The following is a 26,485-nucleotide window of genomic DNA, read 5'->3' as shown; positions in this document are numbered from 1 at the left end:
AAATCCTGCGTCGGGAGCACTGCACGGCTGCCTGCAGCAGCAGTGCCCTGAGAGCAGAGGCTGGGCTGGGGCGGGGCACTGTGATGGATGGATCTTGCTTTGCTGGCTGCTACCAGAGGGCCAGGGAGGAAGAGGAGAAATGAAAAGGCTGGGAGATATTTTCCCTGTGATTTGTGCTGCTCGAGATGCCCTGTAGCAATATTTATCCTGCAGCTCTGTCCCACTTTCGTTTATTATCCAGCTTAGCCTGAGTTATCACAGCCAGGACGGGACCCATAAACTAGCCACCTGACAACTTTGGGACCGCACACCGTATTTTAAAATCTCAAAGAGCAGCTTTGACCCTCGAGGGAAATTTAAAGAAAGAGGTGCACCCCTCATGCCCTGGGGACCGTGGCCACTCTGGAAGCAGACACATTCCCAGATTTTCAGCCCAGAACCTGAACTATCCACACCGTCCTTGTCTATATCGAGTCATCATCTGGCCACTGCAGGGCCATAAGGCACAGTTTTCAAAGGCCCAGAACATTTCTGGGTTGGAATTTTAAACATCTTTTAATAGCAATTCATTAAAATGTTTGCCAGTAAATAAATGAATGAATGCTGAATTTACTGGACATCTTCTATTACAACCAGCCCACCATACCTATGAGCTCCACATCTGCAGATGCAACCAACCTCAGATCAAAAAAAAAAAAAAAAAAAAAAAAAGATTTGAAAAGAAAACACTGTAACTGTACTGAACATGTAGACTTTTTCTTCTTATCATTTTCCCTACACAATAAAATGACTATTTATACAGCATTTACATTGTAGCAGGTACTAAAAGTAACCTAGAATAACGAACAGTATATGGGAGGACTGCATGGGGTATATGCAAATACTAGACCATTTTACTCAAGGGACTTGAACATCTGTAGCTTTGGTGTCTGCGGCAGGGCCTGGAACCAATTCCATGTGGACATTGAAGGACAACTATGTATATTAGATCTGTGCTGGGCAAAGGTTAAAAGTGTAAGACCAAGTCCTCAATTATTCTATCTACGGGATCAATTCATAGAGACACACAGGATGTATAACTCGCAATACAGAAAGGATAGGATGGGCCTGATGGGGTAAGGGGAGGGGACAATAGGGGCTATCAGGACACCCTGCGTCAGGGGACTCTTGAGATAAGAGTTGGCATCAAGGAAAATGTGACAAGAAGGTGAACAGTAATTCCCAGACTGATAGCAAAGAGTTTCCAAAGATCATGAATTATATGACTGTTATGGTTAGATATGAGATGTCCCTGAAAAGGTCATGTGTAAGACTATACAAGAAACTTTAGAGTGAAATGATTATTATGGGAGCCTGAATCTAATCGGTGCATTAATCCAGTAGTGTGGGCAGGTAGGGTGTGACTGGAGAAGGTGGGTCACTAGGGACGTGCCTTTGGGGTATATATTTTGTCTCTGGTGAACAGAGCTCTCTGTACTTCCTTGTTGCTATGTACTGAGCTGCTTTCCTCCTCCACACTCTTCCACCATGATGTTCTGCATCACCCTGGGCCAAGAGCAATGGAGTTGCCATCTAGGGACTGAGACCTCTGAAACCATGAACAACAAATAAACTTTTCCTCCTTTAAAACTGTTCTTCTACCCCATCAAAATATCAATGAAATTCTTTACAGAACTAGGAAAAACAGTCCTAAAATTAGTTTGGAAGAATAAAAGACCCAGAACAGCCAAAGCAATTTTAAGCCAAAAAAGCAAAGCTGGAGGCATCACAATACCTGACTTCAAATTAAAGTACAAAGCTTTAGTAACAAAAACTGCATGGCACTGGCATCAAAAAACAGACACATAAACCAATGGTACAGAAGACACAAAGACAAAACCCACACAATACAGTCATCTGATTCTTGACAAAGGTGCCAAAAACATACACGGGAGAAAAGACAGTCTTTTTAGTAAATGGTGCTGAGACAACTGGTTATCCACATGTAGAAGAATGAAACTAGACCCTTATCTCACATCCTTCACAAAACTCAACTCAAAATGGATCAAAGACCTCAGAATTAATCTAGAAATTAAGCAACTCCTAGAAGAAAACATAGGATCAACACTCCAGCTTTTAGGCAGGGGCAACAACTTTCTCAAAAGAACCTTTAAATAGCTCAGGAAATAATGCCAAGAATTAGTTAATAAATGGGATGGCATCAGATTAAAAAGCTCTGCACAGCAAAGGAAATAATTAAGAATGTGAAGAGAGAACCTACAGAATGCTAGAAAATCTTTGCTAGTTACTCTTCTGACAGGATTAATATCTAGATTATATAAAGAGCTCAAAAAACTTAACACAAAAAAACATGAATAATCCAACTAATAAATGGACAAATGCATCAAACAGATACTTTATAAAAGAAGAAATACAAATATATGAGAAAAATGTTCAACATCATTAGCAATTAGGGAAATGCAAATCAAAACTACACTAAGATTTCATCTCACGCCAGTCAGAATGGCAATTATCAAGAATACAAACAATAATAAATGCTGGAGAGGATGTGGAGAAAAAGGAACAATTTTATACTGTTGATGGGATTGTAAATTAGTATAACACTATGGAAATCAACATGGAGCTTCCTCAAAACGTTGAGCATGGAACCACCGTTATGACCCTGCTATACCAATTCCTCAATATTTATTCTAAAGAATTAAAGTCATCACACTACAGTGATACATGCATACCCATGTTTATAGCAGCACAATTCACAATAGCCAAACTACAGAACCAGCCTAGGTGTCCATCAATAGATGAATAAATAAAGAAAATGTGAGATGTGTATGTGTATATGTATGTGTGTATCTATAAGTACATATATGTTTTAATTTTATATATCCATAGATAGATAGATAGATAGATAAAATCAAATTTTGCTCAGCCATAAAGAAAATTTAGATTATGTCATTTCCAGGAAAATGGATGGAACTTGAGACCATTATATATTAAGCAAAATAAGTCAAACTCAGAAGGTCAAGGGTCATAGGTTTTCTCTCTTGTGTGGAAGATAGAGACGAAAAAGGGGGAAAAAAGGTGAAAGGACAGGGATCTCCTGAAAATCCAAGGAAGACAGAGTAGAGGCAAGGGATCAGGGGGCAGGAGGAGGGATATTAGCCAAACTATATTGTTATATTGCATGCATGTGACTATGTACATGTACAAATCCCATCATTAAGCACAACTCTAACACACCCATAAAAAACATGAAAAAAATAAAAATTATTCTTGTGTGGTCTTCTGGTTACAGCAACAAAAAACCTGACTAAAACAATGATCTAGTTACACAGCTTACAGGAGTGCACCAAAGTAGAAGGAAAAAAAGAAAAGTCCTCATCCTTATAGAGCTTCATTCTGATTTGAGGACACAGTGGCAACAATAAAGTGGGGTGTGTGTGTGAGAGAGTGAGGGGGGAGGGAGGGAGGGAGGGAGAGAGAGAGAAGGGCTAGGTAGAAAACTGAAGAGGGATAAGGGAGCAGGAAGGAATCTGGGGGCGGGGGAGCTACTGTATGCAGGTCAGGGAAGGTCTGAGCAGGCAGCGGCAGGGAGACAGTGGGGAAGCTACTGCACTAGTCCAAAGAAGAGATGAGGAATGGTGGCTGGGACCAGGGTTGCTGCAGGAGGAGGAGGAAGAGGAGGATCGATGCTGGTTGATCTAAAGGAAACAGCCTAGGAGGAGATTCTAGGCACGCTTTTGTACACTAAGAGGTCTATTAGTCATCCAAGTGGAGCTGTGGATCCAACGATTTTATGAGCCAAAGAACTTTTGAAATGAAGAGGCTTTAAGGAATATTAACCCAAGAGTCCTGACCCAGCAGGTAATGATGTGACCGTGGGGCTCTCCCCAGCAGTTGCCACTGACACACTGACCTTTCTGCTCTGCTCAGGGGTTTGTGTCTTCGTACCTACTACCTGACTGGTTTGGTTGGGGGGCGGGACCTGATCTATGCAGCTGTCCCACTCTACAGAGCAGGTACTCTGAGGCCAGGAGAAGCCACACCACCTCCCAAGGCTACTCGCCAGCTGGAAGCAGAGCTGAAATGGGTGATTTCTTCCATATGCCCCATAGATCCCTCAAATTAGATTTGTTCCCAACAATGACAACAAGGAAAAAAGGAAATACTGCTTCTAAAATTTTTTCTTAAAAGTTGCCTTTGAAGTCTGAGGATTTTTTTCCTCAGCAATGTATGTTACAGCAGAATCCAAGCTGGACGCAGATAGGTATGTCCGATGCAGGAATGTAGGTTTGGGATAGAAAGCTGGAGTAACTGCAAAGTTTGTCTCCATAAAAAAGAAGGAAAATACTGAGCCAATACATGGACCAATGTGGATATGTCAGAAGGCTCTGGAATATTCCCTGAAAACACTATAAACAAGATAAATGGAGAAAAATCCAGATTTAAATGACATTTATTGAGCACCTTCTACTTCCCGGCTGTTCTTCTGCTGCATTCAATCCTCACAGCAACCCTGCCAGACAGGTATTATTATTCCCAGATGAAGGATGTGGAACTTCGAAAAGTAAAGGGACTTGCTCAAGGTCATAGCAGCTAGAAAACAGCAGAGACAGAATTCAGGACATCCCTCACCCCACCCCAGCCCCAAACATCCTGACTTCTAACTGAGATCCCTCTCCCCTGCCACGCTGCCTCAGGGAAATGAAGGAAGAAGGGGCCCCAATCAGGTCCAAGGGGCTGGTTGAATGTGACTCAGGAAACAGAACACATCTCCAGGATCCCTGGAATCCTTCACCTCCTCCCTGCCCCAGGACAGCCAGAAGTCACCCTGCCCACCATGATAGCTCACAGGGCCATCTTCAACCTCCCTTCAAATACTGTTCAAAACTGCCTCCTCTATCAAGTCTTCCAAACTCCCTTCCTCACTTGGCTCGACCTCCTCCAAGCTCATGGGCTTGGAAGCACCTACCAAACACCTGGGTTTTATCCTGCAGACCCTCAACCCTCAGATCTGCGCCCTTCTCAACTATAATTCCACACATCCTCACTGATGCCTGTGGCTCTGAGTGTCTGAAAATGATATCACCTTGCTGTTAAACAGCACACTGCAATCCTCCTGGGCTGCCATATTGTTACCTCACGTGGTCCTTATCATCATTGGGGGTGGCAGGAAGGGAATGTATGCATACTGCCATGGGACAACTGAAGAGATATGGAGGTGCTATGCTTTGGATAAGTGTCCCACAAAGACCCATACATCAATGCTTGGTCGTCAGCCCGTGGTGCTCTTGGGAGATGGTGGAGCCTTTAGGAGGTGGGGCCTCATGGGAGGAACTTAGGTCATTGGGGTGTGCCCTGAAAGGGGATATTAGGACCCTGCACACTTCTGTCTCTCTCTCTCTCTCTCTCTCTCTCTCTCCTTCCCAGCCACCATGAGGTACAAAGGTTTCCTCTGCCATGTGCCTCCCCCAATGATGTGCTGCCTTGCCACCATCCCAAAGGCAATGAAACCAACTTACCATGGACTAAAACCTCCAAAACTCTGAGCCAAAATAAATCTCTTTCCTTATTAAGTTGATTATCTCAGATATTTTGTTAAAATAACACAAGGCAGACTAACATAGGAGAATGAAGGATTTTTCCAAGGACATCAAGCTAATTAATATCAGAACCAGAACTAAAAATCAGAGCTTCTCGTTTCAAAGGCAAACCTCTTTCCACTAGACCACAGAAACTCCCGCTCTCCGCCCCAACTTCCCAGAGCAGGGACTTCCACTCCTCCTTTCAGAGGGTGCCAAAGTCAACTGGACCTTCCCGCAGCCTTGAGGCCAAATTACCCCCAGCTACCTGAAACAGAGTGGGCACTTTCTGCACATTAAGGGGAAAACAGTACTTTACAGAGAAAGAAGGCAGCTATGTGCCTAGGCCTTTGTCCCTCTCCAGTGTTACAAGTCTAGAAGCTGCAATGGTTGGTGAAATATCCAGTGTTGGTAGAAAGAAAGCCAGCTTCCTCTTCTCTGACTACACTCCATAAAATGTCCTAAACAGGGAGTCTGTTGCCAGAGGATCTGGACCAAGAGAAATGACAAGATAGGCATGCATACACTTCATGTTCCGGCTCCGTTGAATGCCACATGAGATCACCACCTTATATTTCTCTACTACCTTCCTCCTGAGTCACATCCAAACCTGAGCTCATCCATCTGTACACCAACGCTGGCCAGGAGAGGAGGTGGGACTGTCGACACACCGCATCTTATTCATTTGGCCAGCTCTTTACTGATAGAGATGCACGGAGACAGAGGGGGCAGGGAGTCGCCTTGTCTTCCCAGAGAGATGGGGAAGAGGATTGTGAGGCTTACCAAATCCTTCCCACCCAGAACCCAATTCCTCCCCAACCCTATAATCTCTCTTGAGACATCAATCAGCAAAGAGATTGGATGCAGCCATTCACGAGCAAGTATTAATGTATCAGCAGACAGAAAGAGGGGGGGCATGTGGAGAGGTAGGAGGAAAGAGACAGAAAATAAATATGTGATTCCCAGGCTCTGGCAGCTCCCACTATGTGACATCCTCTGCCTACCCCTTATATCCTCTTATTAGACCGGGTCCTGAATTTGGTACTTGGGCTGGACACTGAACAGCTTCAGGCAGGCCCCAGTCCTGTTTCCCCTGCAGCACCTGGCACATGCTGGGAACTCATCCATGTTGGCTCCCCTCTTGGTCTTGAATTGGAAGAAGCATAAAGAAGAAGCATAGAGGGGAAATTTTGATGAATACCTTATCAACTAAATAGGTTTGAAGCATCTGGAAGAAGTTGATACAGCGTAAAGGGTTGAGGACTTTTCTGATGATACAGAGAAAATGGTTCTTTGCCAAGGAAGGTCAGTGCAACCCCTGCCGTGCAGGGAACTAAGCTCAAGGGTGTGGTGGGTTCTCCAAGCCTGTATGTCCAGAATCATTTTTTTTGGTGCACAGTATGTAATATGAGGGCTGCCTCCTGCTACTGCTCTGCCCCTGGACTCCAGGTCATGCCTCCATCCTCAAAAGCCTGCAATCCTGGCCTACAGATTCAGACCCAGAGCTCCCAAAGAAGCCGGTGGGATGGGGATAAGGGTGGTCGGTACACAATGCCTCAGACAAGACTCCACAGATCCAGGGGGGTATCCTCAGCAGAGTGATGCCAGCTAAGGCCCCTGGAGAAACTCAATCAGCCCTGGTCTCTGCATTCCAGGTCAGCAGTCAAATCTGTCCCCTGACAGCACCTAGCTCCTGCCATCCAGGTTCATAAAGGAGCTCAGAGGAGGCCATGCTCACAGCATGGCGGCAGCAGCTACCTGAACACGGAACCAGACAGAGGTTTCAGAGGACTGTGCCCCAAATCCAGTCTATCATGGCCCCCACATCCACCCAGCCCATCTCTATCCCTCTCAGGCTGAACCTTGGGTGGATCCCACCACTAGCCTTTCCTGAGCACCTACGTGAATAACACTATCCTGACCATTAAGGGGGAAGAGAGATGCCAAAGTACACGTGATGTAACCCCAACCTCCAGAGGCTTACGGTTTTTCTCTGTTCTACCAATCAATACTACACTCAAGTTACATGTTTATCATCCTTAAAAATACATCTCTGTGTCTTCACTGACTGGCAGAGTAGATAGATCCCTCAATGAAAGAGCTAAAAACCCCAATCTACGCTCAAAATCCCATTCCTGCTATTCAACATCACTGTTCATCAGCAAAATAAAATGAAATCATGGTGAGATATCATTATATAGTCACCAGAAATGGCTAAACCAAAAACAACAGAAAATACCAAATGATGGGAGGAACATGGGCCACCCAGAACTTTCATATACTGCTATTGGGAGTACAACCTGGTATAATTGCTTTGAAAAACTGATGGTATCTTCAAGAGTAGAATGCTGTACACCCATATTTTATGTCTCAGTAATTTCACTTTTTGCTGTAAACCAACAGAAATTAGTTTTGATGAAAAAGTATATTAAACATCCATAGACGCATTACTTTAATCAAAACCTCGGGCTGGGAATACAACACAGTGTCAGAGCACTTGCCTAGCAAGTGTGAGGCCCTGGATTCAATCCTTAGCACCACACAAAAAATTAAAAAGTAACCCAAATCTGGAAACTACCAAAATATCTACCAACAGTTCAAAGGTTAAATTGATTGTAGTTCAGACCCATGGTAAAACACTATGCATCACTGAAAATTAATAAACTACCAGGCCAGGTGCAGTAGTGCATGCCTCCAATCCCGGTGGCTCAGGAGGCTGAGACAAAGAGGATTGCAAGTTCGAAGCCAGCCTCAGCAACTTATCAAGACCCTAAGCAATTCATTAGGGCAACTCAGCAAGACCCTGTCTCTAAATAAAATATTTTTTAAAAAGGGTGGAACCGGGAGCAGTGGCACACCCCTGTAATCTCAGTGGCTCAGGAAGCTGAGGCAGGAGGAATTTAAGTTCCAAGCCAGCCTCAGCAAAAGCAAGGCTGCAAGCAATTCAGTAAGACCCTGTCTCTAAATAAAATACAAAACAGGGCTGGGGATGTGGCTCAGTGGTTGAGTGCCCCTGAGTTCAATCCCTGACACCAAAAAAAAAAGCTGGGGATGTGGCTCAGTGGTTAAGTACTCCTAGGTTCAATCCCCAGTACAAAAAAAAATTTTTTTTAATAAAGTTCTGCCACTTGCAGAATGGATGAATCTCATTTTTTTAAATGTTCTTTTTTTAAAAAAAAAATATTTTTAGTCGTAGATGGACACAATACCTTTATTTATTTTTATGTGGTGCTAAAGATCAACCCAGTATCTCACAAAGCACTCTACCACCGAGCTACAACCCAGGTGAACCCAATGCCTCACACATGCTAGGCAAGCGCTCCGCCACTGAGCTATTATAGCCCCAGCCCTAAATGTTCTTTTTGAAGCAAGACACAACAAAGAACACACTGTATGATCTCACTTATGTGAAGTTCAAAAACTAATCTATGCTATTAGATGCCAGAATAGAGGTTACCCTTGATCTAGAAAAACTGGAAACCGGTATGAGGATGAGGATGACTTTGGAGGTGCTGGTAACACTGTTTCTTAATCTGGCCCCATGGATGTGTTCACTTTACAAAAATTAATTGAGTGTTGTATTTTTGAACACATGTTGTATTTCAATAGGAGGTCAGAACAATTTTCTGTTTCTGTTCATCGACTAACTCCTGTAGGCCTTTCAAGAAAGGAACAAAGTTGTTTATGTAAAATAAATCACTGATCATCAGTATATGTAGTACTAGTGTTTTTTCATCTCCAAAACGAATCATATGAGATAATCTCTAAGGAACATCCAGCTCTCGATAGTATAATGCTTTGATCCTATTCTTAGTAAAACCTCATTAATCAGTAATAAGAAATCCTTCCCAAATTAGTGAAAAGTGCAAAATATGGAACATTTGTTTAAGGAAAAGCAGTGTTACAGCTTTCAAGAACTAAGCGCATTACAAATTAAAATCTAAATGTCTGCTAAATTGAAGCTAATGAAAAAAGTACAATATAGTTTAGGCTGACACTTCTGAAATTGCCTTGAATATTATTGAAATCCTGCATCCTGCCCACGGTAGGTCTTTATTTCAATCATTTTCATCCAGCGGAGTTATGAATGCCAAATTACTACATCTGCTGTATTATAAGTGACCAAATTAGAGCATTTTGAGGGTCACACTAAGATGTCTGTCAGTCCAACACCCTGGCCACTTCAACCCCAGCCCTAATAGACTGAAGTGTTCAGCAAGGCTGAGCCCAGCAGGAGCCCCAGGGTTGATCCCACTCCTTAAGGACTGTCCTTTGCATGAGGCTGCCTTGGAACATGACCGACACACAGATTACTTAGGAGACTTAAGACACCCCTGGGAGCTCAACAACACCAATGATGGCAGTGGATTCTAGCAGGCAGCGGACGGGAGTTCTAGGCGCCATCATAAATAAAACCTCTGCCCAGTGGCTAAGCTCACGGGCGCCTCACAAATACACACACAGATCGACTACAGCTCCCTAGAAAGAAGCCTCGGAAGCTTACAAACACAGATGCCTCCTCCCTGACTGTCCCCCGCCCCAATCACGGCTCAGCAGGCAACTTTCTTCCAGCCTCAGAGTCTCCTCCTTGCACAGTGGGAGACATGCTCCACGACCCCAGCCAGGCTTCTCAGTGGTAACAAAGAACCCACTCACTAACACTTGAAATCTTCCAGGACTCCCCTACCAAACAAGAGAGCACGCGGAATAATGACTCAAAGGAAGCAATTTTCCAGAGGTCAAGTTGCAATCCAAAGAGCAACACCTGCCCAAGGAACTGGCATTTCATAAAGTTTACAGAAAAATGAATGAATGAACCCTGATTCCCAGCAAAGCCCCATTAATCAGGAATAAGACAACCCCTGTGCCCCCTCTAACAGAGTCGGTGAGCAACAGGGGTAGTGACCAAGTGTTTGGCTTGGGAAAGTAATTCGCAGGGTTTACATGCACTGAGGCCTGTAGACCTTCATTCCCTCAGAAAAAGAGAGCGGCTGAGTTAGGCCTCCCTTCCCCCAGCCCCAGGCTGTGAGCGAACTTCCCCTCCTCCAGGCCCCACCACCTGTCTCTGGACCAAATACGGATCACACAGAGGCATTTCCTGAGCTCTGCAAGCTTGCTGACCCCGGAGGTTAATCCTACCCTTCTATGGCCAGGCTACAAGATGATGAGACTCCCTCCAGTGAGGGACCACGGAATCCTAGAATTTCAGGGCTTTAAGAGATCTGAGAAACCAGTCAGTTCAAGGCTCCAAAATGTCCAGGTCACAAGGCAGTCACAAAGACCAATCACAAAGCAGAAATGGAAAGGCCAGCATTCAGGGTTTGGTCCTCTGGCACTTGGCCCAGGCGCTCTACTAGACCTAAGACGCCATGCAGGGCCCACTGCAGGTGGAGAGCAGAGGGCTGTATGGAGAAGGCTGGTCTGGACGCAGAGGGGAAGAGTGTGTGACTAGAGAGCAGCACCCACTAGGAACAAAGGACAAGGGGTGTGCAGTTAAATTTATTTGCCAACCTGCCACTACACCACTGCATCCCTGAAGTCACCTAAGGATGATCCTCCAGCATCTTGATCAAAATATGTCTGGGTGTCATTCTCCCCTTGGTGGCCTGGAACAAGTACAGAGCCAGGGAGAGCAGTTATTCCTATGGGAAGAAAAGAAACCGAGTTCAATAGTGAAAGAGACCACAGAACTGGAGGCAAAATACTGAAAACGCAACTTTAATTTCTACATGGCAACTACTTACTGAATGTCTGCTATTCCTTTATTGCACAAGTATGCATTAAATACCCACTGTGTTCAGGGCACAGTGGGCTTCCCAACCAATGACACATGCCACGCAGTGAAAAGTGACTGCCTCTCCTACTGACTTCAATGACATATCAGCTTCCTTTCGGCTCTGTAGACTGTGTGTCCAAAAAACAGACATAAACACACCTCCCAGGATTGTTTTGCAAGGCAAAGGTGAAAATTCATATGCAAGTCCATAGGACAAAGACAGCCCCATGTTAGTATACAGCTGTCATGGTTGCCTTCCTCCCCTTTTCTTCCATTAGGGACTTTTACCCAAGGAGCACTACAGCCCCAGCACCAATGTCCTTCCCCAGAGGACTGTAGGGCTGGACCTCCCATGCCTTTCCTCCCACTGGCCCTTCTCCCCAAATCAACTCCAACCTCCAAGCCAGGAACTGTGGCAGGGGAGGGTTTCAGGCTGCAAAGATGGGAGAAGAGGGAAGAGCTGCCTCATAAATTGGAGGTAAGAGCCCAGGCAGGGCATTAATGATAACAGGTGAGTCTCTAATATCCACAGGCAGCAGCTCACACCAGAGATTTTCTGTATCCTCCAGGGCAGAGCAAGGGATTACCACCGATGTGTTATCAGCTCCAATTCTTCCTGCAAGAAGTCAAGTATAATACCTCAGTAACATGGTCATGTTGATGCTAGCCACACAGAGATATGCAAATTATACACAGAGCACAGGGAGCGCACACTGACATCCGCTTCCTACTACAGGATGCAAAACTCAGAAAAATTCTCTGGGCAGCAAAGAACACTAACTCGGGAGGCAGAGGCCCAAGAGTAACAATCTGCAACCTAGGCTCAGCAGTTCAAAAACTTCATTGGTGCAAACCACCATTCTTGGTATGGCAAAAGGAAATGGAGGAAAATGCAAAATGAGAGTGTCACGCGTGGTATCTAGGATCTAGGGTTAAGGTACGCACATGAACACTGCACCAAAGTGTGGCAAGTGGCAAAACAGAGGCCAACACAAAAGAGAGAGAAGATGCAAAGAAGAGACCATCATGTTCAATTATGGGGCTTCTGGACTAGTATTTTAGTCAGCTATTTCACTGCTGTGACGAAAGGACCTGACCAGAATTGTAGAGGAGGAAAAGTTTATTTAGGGGCTCATCGTTTCAGAAGTCTCAGTCTATAAATGGCTGGCTCTATTCCTCGAGGCTCAGAGTGAGGCAGAAGAGTGTGGCAGAAGGAAACAGCTCACGTGATGATGAGGAAGCAAAGAGAGACTCCACTCTCCAGATGCAAATATATACCCCATAGCCACACCCCCAGTTCCCATCTCCTGCAGCCACACCCCACCTGCCTCCAGTCACCAGCTAGTTAATCCCATCAGGGATTAATTCACTGATTAGGTTAAGGCTATAACCCAATCATTTCTCCTCCAAACCTTCTTACATTGTCTCACACGAGAGCTTTTGGGGGACAACTCACATCCAAACCATAACAGCAAGACATTCACACTGGCCCTTAAGTGGCTGGTAGGGCTTTTTAAGGACAGCCAGGGGCTGACTGGGGAATGAGGTGAAGGAACAGCTTGAGCTCAAGGGAGAAAAGCATCCACCCATCCATTCACAGTTGTCAGGCAGTTCCTAGGTGCTAAGGACAGCAACGAAGAGTTTGAACAAGCATGGGAATGCTCAGAATAGACGTGGGGAGGGGGGCATGGAAAGGGATGCTATGGAAGAAGCTTGAAGAAGAGAGATCAACCAATGCCTTCCCAGACCCCGCCTCCCGTCATACACAAAGGTCAACGCAGGAAGGAAGGAGAAGTCCCTGACCTCTGTGATCCAGACGCCCTCACATGGTTGCCCTACCAAGCAGGGTGCACAGTGCCCTGACACCTGCCTCAGCCCTTTGGAGGGGATGGAGCTTTAAGCCTCCACCCAGGAAGCCTGGGAGAGAAGTGCGACATGTAGCCTAGAGCCTGGTATAGCCATAACTTGTCTCGCTAACTTCCCTTAAATCTACCCAAGGGACCTATTAGCTCTGCTGAGAAAGTGCTGAGGGGAAAGAAAACGGTCCTCCTCTGGCCCTAAAGCAGGGATGGATTAAAGGAGCCAGAAAGCTGAAAATTCTCTCTTTACTTTTGTCTCCATTCATTACCTCTGGTCTCAGCTGTCACATCATCCCCACAGCTGACGGAGCAGGAGTACTTACATGGGCCCATCCACTGGACTCTGGGATCCTCAGGTACCTCTCCAGGTAGAAGGAAGTTGACAAGCTCCCAGCTGTGGTTCACTAGGACACCTCTGCTGTGATGGAAGCCCATGTCCCTTGTTCTGACTTTCACCATCACCCGAATCAATTATTCAACCTCCAGCTGCACACAGCACCACTCTGGGAGTAGTGAAGAGCAAGTAAAACAAACATAGAACTAAAAAATCTCAACACAAGAGCGCAAGAGGGACTGAGGGCTGCACGTTGCAGGTGGGACAAGAACATTTTCTCCAAGCAAGCCCCCCACTAGGCCCTCCCCATACCTCCTTCTGAGGTGGTAAGTTCCAGGGGCTCCAGATGTTCTTTAAGATCCCATTCACTTCAACAAACAGTGCTGGGGCACCATCATATCCACATGCAAAAAAATGAAGTTGGACCCCCTACCTCACACCATATGCAACAATTAACTCAAAATGGACCACAGACCTAAATGTTGGGACGTAAACTATATAACTCTTAGAAGAAAACATAGGAGTAACTCCGTGCTCTTGGGTTAGGCAATGGTGTCTTAGATAATAATCCAAAATTGCAAGTGCTAAAAGAAAATATGGTTACATTAGACTTTATCAAAATAAAAAATTCTTATGCTACAGATAAAACCTCTGAAAGTAAAACCCATAGAATATGAGAAAATATTTTCAAATCATATCTCTATTAAAGGGCTTATAACCAGAATATATAGAGTTCTTCAGATTCAATTAAAAAAACCTCAATTTTAAAATGAGAAAAGTATATGAATAAACATTTTCTCCAAAGAACATATACAACAAGGATGTGGGAAAAAAGGCACACTCATACATTGATGGTAGGACTGCAAATTGGTGCAGCCAATATGGAAAGCAGTATGGAGAATCCTTGGAAAACTGGGAATGGAACCACCATTTGACCCACTCCTTGGTCTATACCCAAAAGACTTAAAAACAGCATACTACAGGGACACAGCCACATCAATGTTTATAGCAGCACAATTGACAATAGCTAAACTGCGGAACCAACCTAGATGCCCTTCAGTAGATGAATGGATAAAGAAAATGTGGTATTTTATAAATATATAATATCACATTTTCTTTATCAAGGCATTTGCAGGTAAATGGATAGAGTTGGAGAAAGTAATGCTAAGTGAAGTTAGTCAATCCCAAAAAAACAAATGCCAAATGTTTTCTCTGATTTAAGGATGCTGATTCATAATGGGGTTGGGGGTGGGGAGCATGGATAGGGCAAAGGGGAGGGAGGGGAATGGAGTGGGGATGGGGGTAGGAAAGACAGTGGAATGAGACGGACATCATTGCCCTAATTACGTATATGAAGACACGAATGACATGACTCTACTTTGTGTACAAGCAGAGGTATAAAAAATTGTGCTCGTATGATATAAATTGTAGGGCTGCGATTGTGGCTCAGCAGCAGAGCGTTTGCCTCACATGTATGAGGCACTGGGTTTGATCCTCAGCACCACATAAAAATAAAAAAATAAAATAAAGGTATTGTGTTCATCTTTAACTAAAAAAATATAAATTATAATGCATTCTGCTGTCATATATAACAAGTTAAAATTTTAAAATAAAATTTTTTTAAATAAAGAACATATACAAGTGGCAAATAAGTACATGAAAAGATAGATGCTTAACACCATTCCTCCTCAAAGAAATGCAAACCAAAACTATGACGAGATACCATTTCACATCCACAAGAGTGGCTCCAAAAAGACTGACAATCAAGTGGGCAAGAGTGTGGAGTAATTGGAATCGAATCCTCCATAAACTCCTGGCAGGGATTTAAAATGTGCAGCCACTTAGGAAAACAGTTTGATGGTTCCTCAAAAAGTTAAAACACATGGTTACCACATAACTCAGCAATTCCATTTCTAGGTATATACCCAAGAGAAATGACAACATGTCCACCCAAAAACCTATACACAAATGTTCACCAAAGCATTATTTATAAAAGCCAAAGAACTGAAACAATCCAAATGTCCATCAAGTGATGAATGGATAAACAAGATGTGGCACACACTCACGGAATGAAATATTATGCAGTAATAAAAAGGATATACGCTACAACATGGATGGACCTTGAAATCATTATCTACTAAAAGAAGCCAGATACAAAACACCTCATACTGTGTAGCTCCACTTGCTGGACATGTCCAGAACAGGCAATCCATAGAGAGAGAATGTAGATTAGTGTTGCCCAAGGTTGCGAGTGGGGTGAGGGTTGGAGGGAAATAGGGAATGACTGAGAATGCATATCAAGTTTCTTTTGGGGGTGATAAAAATGTTCAAAGATAGACTAGGGTAAGAGTTACATAACCCTAAACATACTGAGTCAGTTTGTTGGGGCTGCCTTATCAAAGTGTCACACACTGAGTTGCTTAAACAACAAAAATTTATTTTCTCCTGATTCTGGAGGCAAGGAGTCCAAGATCAAGGTGTCAACAAGGCTAGTTCCTCCCTGTCTTGGTTTGTAGACAGTTTAGACAGTTGTACCCTCCCTTTGTCTTCACATGGTCCTTCTGTGTGTGTGGGTCCTGATTTGTTCTTGTAGGGACACTAGTCCTATCAGATGACAGCCCACCCCCATGACCTTAATTACTCCTCTAAAGACTCTATTTCCAATACAGCCACAGTCTCAGGTAAGTGCAATTAGGATTTCGACATATGAATCTGTGGTTAACAGTCAATAAATCTTTTCTTAAAAATCTCATCCACAGGGCTGGGGTTGTGGCTCAGTGGTAGAACACTTGTCAAGCACGTGTGAGGCACTGGGTTCGATTCTCGGCACCACATATAAATGAACAAAATAAAGGTCCAAATAAAATAACACCAACTTTGTTTAAAAAAAAAACTCATCCACAAATCCTAGAGATCAGCTAGTCCAGTCCCTCATCTCACAGGTGGGGACTGAGGCCCAGGAAAGAGGAGCTGCATGCTCAAGGTCACAGCTGGTCAGAGGCAGGCTGAGGGCAGAAGGCAGGACTGCCGCTCGTCTGGGCTCTTTCTTCTACACTCTCCTGCTGCCTTACCTCTGGGGCCCAGGAACGGAACAGACAATGATGGGAAAAATAAGAAAACTTTAAACTTAAAGAGAAAAATGCCTAAAAACTTAGATCATGTGCAATCAAAGTTCCAATGCGCTCCATGGCTTGGGGGCAGGGGGTGCAGACAGCAAGGCTCTGCGGAGGCCCTGGAAGAGACCTGCGCAGTGACAAGTGGAGGGTCCGTGAGCACATTCAACTCTAATTTCATATCTGTCATGTGCCAGGCAAAGTAGGAGCACGTTCCTCTGCAAGATGTGGTTTTCAGAAGAGTTGGCACTTCAGCTAATCCCTGCAGAATGGGCTGAATGCCACCAGGATGAGGGCTTTCCAAGCAAAAGGGGCCATGTGACCAAAAGCACAAAGGCAGGTAATTTCCAGATCTGTTCAGGAAATAGCAAGTTGGCCAGTACAGTGGAAGCATATGCTTTCTACAAGACACAGTGGGGGATAACAAAGCAAAGGCAGGCTGGGGTCAAACTCTGGGGAGCCTTGCATGCTACACTTAGAAGCATGGCCTACAGATGAGCAACAGGGAGCCACTGAAGGTTCCATGCATTCTGGAGCAGGAGAGTGACCTGAGCAGAGGCGTGCTAGGGAAAGGTGGCCCCGCCCACAGCAGTGACAGTGGGATTCCACTTCAACAGTTCTCCTATGATGCATTCACAGGACAAGGAGAATGTTAACACAGAGACCTGCTCCAATGGGAGTCCAGAAAGCAGGAAGCCCCGCTTCTAGGGGCTTGCTTAGATTTATCTCAATTAGGTTTAGTTGAGGAAAGCAAGAAAAGAGAACTCTGTGCCTGGAACTGAAAGGCAGCCAACTCCTGGAGCCCGTGTTGTGATCTCGTGCTGACAGCCCTTCATCTTTCCTTTTCTTTTTCTTTGTAGATAAAGGGAGGGGTAGGAAGGGGAGAAAGACACAATGGAGTTGCTCAGTGAACAAAAGCTCTGGTTCCTTCTCACGCTTCATTTTTATCAGGTGTGCTGCTCCGTCAGCACCCTATAATCATATCTGAGGCAGGAATGCAGCCCATAACTTACAATTCAGTCGTAAATGCATCCTGGACAGTGGTGGTCCCTGCCTGCCAATGTCTGCCCAGCGTACATCTGATCAGGGGGAAGGAGCGGGCCCAGTGCACACAGAAAAGAGGAGAACATGTCTAAAAAATCGGGGAGCTTGAGTCAAGTCCAGGCCAGTCCCCTCATGACCTTGAGCAAGACATGTGACCTCTCATTTCCTCAGTCTGCACTGACAACACACACAGCTGTGGTCGGTCATTCAGTGTCTATGGTGTGCTAAGGACCACTGTAGGTTTTTATGCTTTACAAACACACTAAGAGGTGGTTGTCTCCTCATTTTACACATGGGGAAACGGGGGTTCAGAGGTCAAATAGGTGAGTCAAGGTCATAAGGCTAACCTTGAACCCAGATCTGTTTCAGCAGAACCCATGTTCTTAAATGACACCACTCATACTTGAACTAAGTGGAAATAAGACCTGCTCTGCTCTCCCCTACCTGCTTGCTACGAGGCTCAGAGGGGAGAATCAAACTCAGTACTACAAGGGTACTGTCCTCGTCAATGCTGCAGTGCCTCAAGGCCATAAGGTGGTGGCCCTCAAATGGGCTAGACCTCACCTTCACTGGATCCCTTACCCAAGGTCCCTCTCCTCCAGTACTCCACCTTCACTCCTGGGCCCACAGTTGCTTCCTCCAGTCACTGCCAAGAATGCCTGAGGTCCCCGGATTCCATTTGACTCTTAGAAGCCAAGCCCAGGAACCCTTGGTTGCAGTACCACCAGGAAAATGTGGACATCCATCCCCATTAGCACCCTCACTCTTGAGCCCTGGCTCCTGCCTCAGGCCCCTCACCCTCCTGGTCTGGAGGGGATTTTGTGAGCAACGGCAGGTAAGGACTCTGGTGCAGGGTCCTGCACTGAGCAGGCAGCCTTTCTGGATGGCTATTCACAAGCAGATCTGTACCCTGGTGCCACACAACCCTCCAATCCTTCAATCCCACTTTCCCTTCCTCTCAAGGAGCCATCAAATGGCAGAGGTACCTAAGACACGCACCCTGAGGCTGCTGACACAAGCAGGGAGGAGGCAGACCTGTTATTAATGGAGGGAAATTGGACCTGACATTGTCAGTGATCTGAAACCTCCCAGCTGAGAAAAGCTTTGTTTTTTTAATAAATAATAAATAACATGGGGTGTTTATTTCCCTCAAGAGCCGTATTTCTTAAGTATCACTCGCCTCGTACGTCATGGCTGTCATCTGGGGAGACCAAGGAGCAAGGCAGAGTTTTCAAGTCCCTTCTCCTTCCTGAGAAGTTCAAAGCCCATCAGACAGACACCCCTTCATCTTCCCCGTAGCTCTCGAAGAGTGGGGGAAGGAGGGGGGCCTGGCAACTCTGCCTCCAGAGTGCCTGCAATAAATACTTGCTAACTGCCCAAGGGGGACAATTCCCTCATGGTGCAGATGGGAAAACAGAGGAAACGAAATTTACTCAGCACCCACCTAATCCAATCTTCCCAGTTCCAACTCTATGGCTCATACCGCCTCTCAGGCAAGCTACTCTGCTCAGAGGCTCTAGGAAAGCCAGGTATGGACTCATTCTGAGACAGACAGACACAGACACCCCATCTCATCACTGTGATTAGAAAAGTACAGGGAGAATAACAACTTCATAATGTCTCACTTAGCTCCAACATCCAGAAAGGAGCAGCCTCCCAATCCACTAAGTGCAGAGCAGATCAATTATCGCTGCCCAGGCACTTTCGGAGCAGCCTGTCTTGTGTCTCACCAGTGTCATTGACCAAACGGTACTTTGTATTTTAATTCTGCATGCAGATCACTTCCCCTACCCGCCACGATTTTTATTAATTTTATGATCCCTGTATCCCTCAAAGTGCCCAGCATGATATCTTGCCCTTAATACACAAAGCAGGGGTCACAAACTGGCATCCCCAGACCAAACCCAGCCCACAGACACATTTTGTTTGTTCTACACCATGCTTTAATTTTTTCTTAATTTTTTGCCAACAGCTAAAAATCAGAAATTCAAACTTCACTTGAAAAAAATGAAAGACTCTGGGAACAAAAAGACTCATGTAGAACACTCAACTGTGACAGTCCACTAACCCTCAAGAAATTCCAGCCAGCTTACATCTGTAGAGGGCCGAGGAAGGTTCCAGAAAATGGGCTCATTGTGATCAGTTCCACCACTGGCACCCTGATTCCATGTACTGATTACAAGAGGGATCCTAACATCATTGAAAGTCCACAGTGGAGGCAGTTTCTGCTACTCAGTCCTGGAGTCCAGATGCTTACAGGACCTGAGTTGCATTTAAGTATTTATTTAAAACAAAAGAATCATGTCTTCCATTTGTACTTAAGCATTAGCTCTTCTTTTGCATAGCCAAATATTTGCAATTATGTTCTACGCTGAGCATTCTGCTGCAAAACAACAACAGGACATAGAGAGAGGGGGAAAAGGAAGAAGAAAGAGAAAGAGAAGTTCTGGCAATTCCAGGACATACTTTGGTGTGGTGACAGTCAGATGGACTTGAATAGCAGGAGGTGTCAGAGGGGGCTCCTGCTCTTCAATTTCTCTCAGACCCCACCACCCTGTCCCCTACCCCTCATTGGAGTTTGGAGCCTTGCCTCAAGCTGACTATCACTGAATGGGTGAGCTATGGTCATTTCAGACTACAAAGTGAGAATGGGTGACCTCTAGACTACTTTCTCTTGCTCTCAGTGGGGTCAGAAACGGGGGGAGGTGCCCTTGGGAATTACTGAATGAGTGAAACAAGGTACCCTCTGTAGAGGCACCTAGGCCGGCAGGCTTCAAAGCCAGAGTTACAGCAAAAATGCAGTTCCCGGCCTTTACCATGGGGCCTCTGCCACCAGACTGACTCAAGGGCAGTTTGTAAGGACAGACAGGACCATGATCTGATCCAAATCCGGGGCTGCTCTCAGGCACCTGACTTCCGGCTGGTATTTGACAACCCATAATGAGATCTCCCATTACTCTAGGAAAGAATGAAAGAATGCCTGGCTTCTTTAATTGCCCTTAAGAAAAGAGTACAAAGACTGGGGTGGGGGGGGCGGGTAGGGAGAAAGAGAGAGACAGGCACACGTACATAGACACATACAAATATATATTAGTATAATCATCAATGTATATTAATGCAGTTTCCTGCAATTATTATTTAAGTAAGTTGAATCTGTGAACAAACTAGTAGGAAAACTGATAAATACTCATTGATTCCTAGGTAGTCATTTAAAAGTCTAATTTTGATGATTATGTAGCTTGTGGTAGAATATTAAATAAAGCAAACAGAATGCAAAATCCTACCTACATTATGACTACAACAATGTAAAAATTATGTTTGTCAGTAAACACAGACCCATGGCATTTTGGAAAATGGAAAGTTGATTTGTCGCAATGACAGTTGTGAGGTCTTTCCCCCTTTTTTTTTTTTGATTTGTGTTCTTATTATACAGCATTATTCACACAATTACACTCTGTTAAAATGCGGGGCCACTGGTGACCCTGAAATAAACTCACACAATCCAAGAGGCAGCGATGATGGCTTGGTGGGAGCTGCTTCCTCACTGAGGGCCTCGTGTGACCAGGTCAGGAACAAGGTAGAAGTGTCACCAGCCAATCTGCAGATATGGAAGGCTGCAGAGCATTCAAAGATGGCACCCCCTGCACCCCACCCACCCCTAGGGAAGAAAGCTCAGCGTTTCTCACCGAGCACTGACATCACATGGTCCTAGTTCCCCACCCATCAACGTATGGAACCCTCTGCAGCTCTGTCATTTACACCGTTGGTCCCAGAGTCCTGGTATTTTTTGGGTGGACACAATACCTTTATCTTGTTTATTTATTTTTATGTAGTGCTGAGGATCAAACCCAGTGCCTCACAAGTGCTAGGCGAGCACTCTACCACTGAGCCACGACTCCAGATCTTTTGATACAGTCAGTATGAGGGGGAAAGATACCTCTGACCGCTGAGAATGGTAGGGCCACCTTGTGACGCAATAATGTCACAACCTGCCCCCTGGGAGCCCCCAAGGCTGTCTTTCACTCGTTCATTTTAATACACATTTCATCATGGACATTGCTGGGGCCTTAGAAACTGGAGGGAAGGCTGAAGGGAGAGGCTCCAAAGGATAGAAGGACCATCACTGGACCTTCCAAATCCCAGCCCACCATGGCATCAGGCCAGCCCTTGGTGGAGCCCGGGTGTTGGGGTCATGTGGACACCCAGAAGACCTGACTCCATAGTGGCCTCCTGGGTGACTGGACACTGGGGGCTGTGAAGTGGCAGCTGCTTTAATGTAAATTGTGACTGAGAGCTGGCACCTGGGAAGACAGAGAAACTTTCCTACTACCTCCAGTTTCCAATATGATCAGACTCCCCAAGGAGAGATTTCCTGCTATGAACTCCCCAGGGGATGAGAGCTAGAGAAGGAAAACACCTCCACAGAGAGCTGTCTGAGCCAAGCGGCCAAATCACACCCCAAATCCAGCAAGCCTCCTATTTGTAGGGAAATTTACTTAGACTTGATGGCTAGGCTTTCTCATTTTCAATTCCAAAGACTGGTTTAGCTTAAGCAAAAAGAAAAAGGAAGGAAGGAGGAAAGCAAGGAGAGAGAAATTTCATTCATTGTTGCCCTACTGTGTTACATACATGGATTTGCGGAGGAGTCCCCAGGAAAGGAAGGCACCCGCCCAACAAGTAAGGGTGGCAAGAAGGCAGTCAAGCCATCAGGTCAGAAAACCATAAGGACATGTGCAGCCCTGGGGCCACCCAACTGGTGGCACCTGCCATGAGGGGAGGTGGTAAGGAAGGGCCAGAGGGGCCAAGAGGGACCAAATGTGAAGGCCGTGGCCGGCAGGAGGCCCATCCTCCTGTAAGCAATCTCCACCCCGGGGTTATTTCCAGGCACTTTTTCCTGTGAGAAAAGAATGGCAGGAATGCAGCCCAGTCATTACCCAAATCCACCCTAGGATGGGCTCCGTGCCCGATTACATATGGTGGGGGGAGCCCTCCAGAGCCTAGAATCAGAAAATCCACTTAATAAATTCACACTGGCAGCCAGAAACTAGTGACATAGGTAATGCAATAGGAGGGCCTCTGTCAAAACCAAATACTCGCAGGCAGGCACACATACAACACACACATACGCACACATGTAACTGTACACACACTCACATGTTCCATAAGCGTGTGACAGAATGCTACAAACCACATGGAGAGGTGGCCAGAAACACTCCTGGATTTTTATAGCTCTTCAGGGACCTGATCTCCAGGAAGTGCTAGCAATTGCAATCCAATTGTGTCCCTGGCTAGAGAAGCCGGCTGGAGACTGGAGACTGTGCACAGGGAGGAAGAACTTCATTGGGAAAAAATGTTGACAGAGTTTAATGTCAAGCGGAAGGACAAAGGCTTGGATGGAGGAGTCTTACTGAGAAATCAGGCATTCTGAGTGCTCCAGCAATTTGCATGGAGCCGTGCAGGGAGTATTGAGTTAAAAGGCACAGGAGGGGGCTGGATCCCCAAGGCCAGGACAGCCTGGGGTAAGGAAGGGGCAGCACGCAGCCTTTCTCCTGCAGTGCCTGGAACTTGGCACAGCCCATAAGTGGGAATTGGCTAAGGTAACCCCCAGCTAGAAGGAGGGCTCTGAAAGACTGAGACACCCCCAAAACAGACTCTTCTCCAAAAAAAATAAAAATAAAATGGTGGAGAAGGAAAATCAGTGCTGACTGAGCACCTAGCATGGGCCAAGCACAGGACGGCTGTAATTTTAAGAACCAGCAGCAACACAGGTATATTAACCTCATGTGGTAGACAAGACACCTGAGAATCAGGGAGTCCCCCAACCTTGGTCACACCTCCAGAGTCCAGATACCCGATGCTCCATTTGAGGTTTGTCATCAGTTTTTCCAAAGTGTACCCTCCTCATTCCAGTGCCCCTCAAAACAACACAGCGACAAACAACAAATACTAGCTCACCAAGGGCTCAAGTCAAGTTGCTTCATCTCTCTGGGCATCAGCTGCCCCTTGTGTAAGGATCAGGGGATGCCTGCGGTGCTTACTGAGGTCCCTTTCTGGGGTAAGTAAGCCCCTACCCAACTCAGAGGGACTGAGCTGACTGGGGAGTTTGAGACATTCTCTGAACCCTAGATAAACATAAGAGCCCCAGTGAGCCTCTCCAACACCCCACTTTTTGTGCTACATTCTAACAGTAGAATTCCAACAGTACATTCTAACACCTAACAGTAGGTGTTCTTCTCTGTCTCCTTCGGCCTGCACCCCTCTGTCCAGAGCCATGTCTACCACACCACATTCATTAAATAGCTGGTTGGCTGCATGAATGACCACTGAATCCATGAATGAGTGGACAAAAGCTCCTCACAGGAAGGCGTACTTCCAAAAAAGTACCTTATGAAGATCTGTTCACCTGGAGACTTCCCACAAGTGGGAGAGCTGGACCTTCCCAACCCAACTCTGTGTTAAAATCACCAGCAAAACTTTTCAAAATGCAGATTTCTGTCCCTATTCCCAGATTTTAAGACTCAGAAGATCTGGGATGGGGGCCCAGGAGTCTGAATTATTAAAAAAGCTTCCCAGATGTCTCCAACTCAGAGCCAGGTCTGGAATCACTGATGTCTATTACTTGGCTAACACTCCCTCAGTCCTGCAGTGGGACTGGATGAAGCTAAGAAACAAAAACAAAATAAGTGATTCTCTCCTAGGGTCTTTTATACAAAGGGCTCAAGTAACTTCTTAGCTGTGACACCGCTACCTATTGGAATGAGATAGGTGGCAATGCTTCTCTTCTTCTGAGAGCAGGCAAACTGAGGCCTGGCCAGGAAAGAGGTCCCTCTTTTCATCTCACCCTTGAGCTCTTGAAGAGGGCAATTTATTAAAACCTTCAAGGACTCCAGGGGGTTTCAGTAAAAAAGAAAGAACAAGGCTAGGTACGCATTTGGCTAGATGATGCCAACACCAGGGTTGGCATCTCTCCACCCCAGGGAGGCTGGAGCAGAACACACAGGTCCTTTGCAGCTCACACACCCAAGTCTGACCCCCCACAGAGGGTGTCCCTGATGTCAAGCCAGCAGGCCAGAAGGAACAGAGACTCTTCCTCTCCGGCCTTGCCCATCACCACATCCTGGAGATAGGCGAGGGGCCGCTCATTTATTCATTCATGGAAGTTACAGCAACGCTGAGCCGAGCCAAGTCCAGGAGTAGAGTCAGCTGGTGATGAAGGGAGAGTTTAACCATTCCTATTCTTTTCAATCAAAAGTGGCTCTCCAACACAGACACATGCTCAGAGGCTGAAGCCGAGCCCCCCATACCCCACAACTTCCCCAAGAGCCAGGGGGAAGACATCACCTTGAGCCCCCTCCCTCAGCGACCGGAGACAGCTCCTTCGAAGGCAGGAGCCAAAGTTACCCCAGCCAGACACACCCGCGGCCCCTCTTCTCTTCATCCCCCTCCTTCCACCCAGTGTTGGATGAAATTGATGGAGCTGGGACAGCTGCAGCAGTGGGGAGGGGGTTGGAGGTGGACAACAGCTGGACAGAGGGAGGGCCCTTCCCCCACTTGGGCAGAGTCCCAGCCAGAGCTGGAGCGTAAGGAGACACAGTCTCCTCCACACACGTCTCTTTAAGGATGGAATGTAAGCACTCAGCTCCACTTTGACCTTATTCCTCTGTCCCTCCTGGTCCTTCACAGGCAGGCAGGTGTCTCTGGATTCCACAAATAGCAGGGCCACTCACTCACCAGTATGGAAGGCACCGCAGCAGCAGCCCACGTTCTGTACCCATCCACACCATAGCCCCCACCCACATGGGAATTAAGGCCTCACCACTGCCAGCCAACCCCCATGCCTTGGAGGAGGAAGGCCAGGATCCTGACCCCTCAACCCAAGAATGTGGGAAGCAGTACAACACCCCAACAGTGTAGGTGCTACTGAACATCAGTGGATATGGCTTTGTCGCAAATCATGCTGTGACTCATGACATATTGGGGACCAAATCCTGGTTCTAAATCAAATCAAAGCTCTATGGCTTTGATTTCCAGTTTCTTGGTCTTCAAAATGGGGCTGCTAATATTTGCTTTACGGGACAGGTTTTAGAAGTATAGGGACAATATCCTGGTCCATGACAGACATCCACCACATGCCGGACCTCAGTTTCCTCATTTGCAAAATGACTGGCTGGACTAGAGGGCCTCACAGGTTCCTCCCCTCTAAAATCCACTCTGCCTCTGAGCCAGTAACCCTGGGACGTGTGCCCTTCATTTCTTCTCTCTGAATGGAATTGCTGCTCAAAATGCCTTCCTGGTTCTGCAGCGCCTCCCAGATAAATGAGGCCCTCACACTTTACCCCTCCTCCTCGGCCACGCGGACCCCGCACTCCACCCCCAAGCGTGCCTAGATGTGCCTCTCAAGGGCAGCCGTGACCGCCTCCCCACATACACGTACAACATGAATGCAGCTCAGCAATTCCTCACTAAGAACAAATCAGTCACAATACACCTCACGCCAAAAGTGGCCCCCTGGAGTGTGGCGACACTGCCGGTAAAAACTATGGTCCAGAAGGGTACTGTCCAACATGGCAGCCACTATCAGTAGGTGACCATTTACACTTAAATTTGTATTAATCAAAGGTAAACAAAATTAAAAAATTAAACTCCTCAGGTGCACTAGCCACCCTTCAAATGCTCAGTAGCCACGTGTGGCTAATGATGACCACACTGTAGGGTGCAGAACAGAGAGCACTGGGTGTCAAGGCACTGAGCCAACAGATGCTCTCTGTAGGGACAGATCA

At 46.1% G+C, this 26,485-nt stretch overlaps 1 protein-coding gene across 4 annotated transcripts in view; it reads right to left on the bottom strand.

Annotated features, from left to right (window-relative positions):
* Tspan9 (tetraspanin 9) overlaps positions 1–26,485 on the bottom strand; it is a 198,098-nt gene that overhangs the window by 109,601 nt on the left and 62,012 nt on the right. Inside the window, exon 1 of one of the 4 annotated variants that reach the window (XM_076854037.1) lies at positions 11,091–11,157. The exons of the other annotated variants lie outside the window; for them this stretch is intronic. The gene's annotated coding sequence lies outside the window, so the exon portion shown is untranslated. Of the gene's footprint in view, positions 1–11,090; positions 11,158–26,485 lie in introns of those variants that run through there. 4 annotated transcript variants of the gene reach the window in all.

Source organism: Callospermophilus lateralis, chromosome 4 (genome assembly GCF_048772815.1).
Source record: "Callospermophilus lateralis isolate mCalLat2 chromosome 4, mCalLat2.hap1, whole genome shotgun sequence".
NCBI classification, from domain to species: domain Eukaryota; kingdom Metazoa; phylum Chordata; class Mammalia; order Rodentia; family Sciuridae; genus Callospermophilus; species Callospermophilus lateralis.
This window is presented reverse-complemented; position numbering and strand designations above follow the sequence as displayed.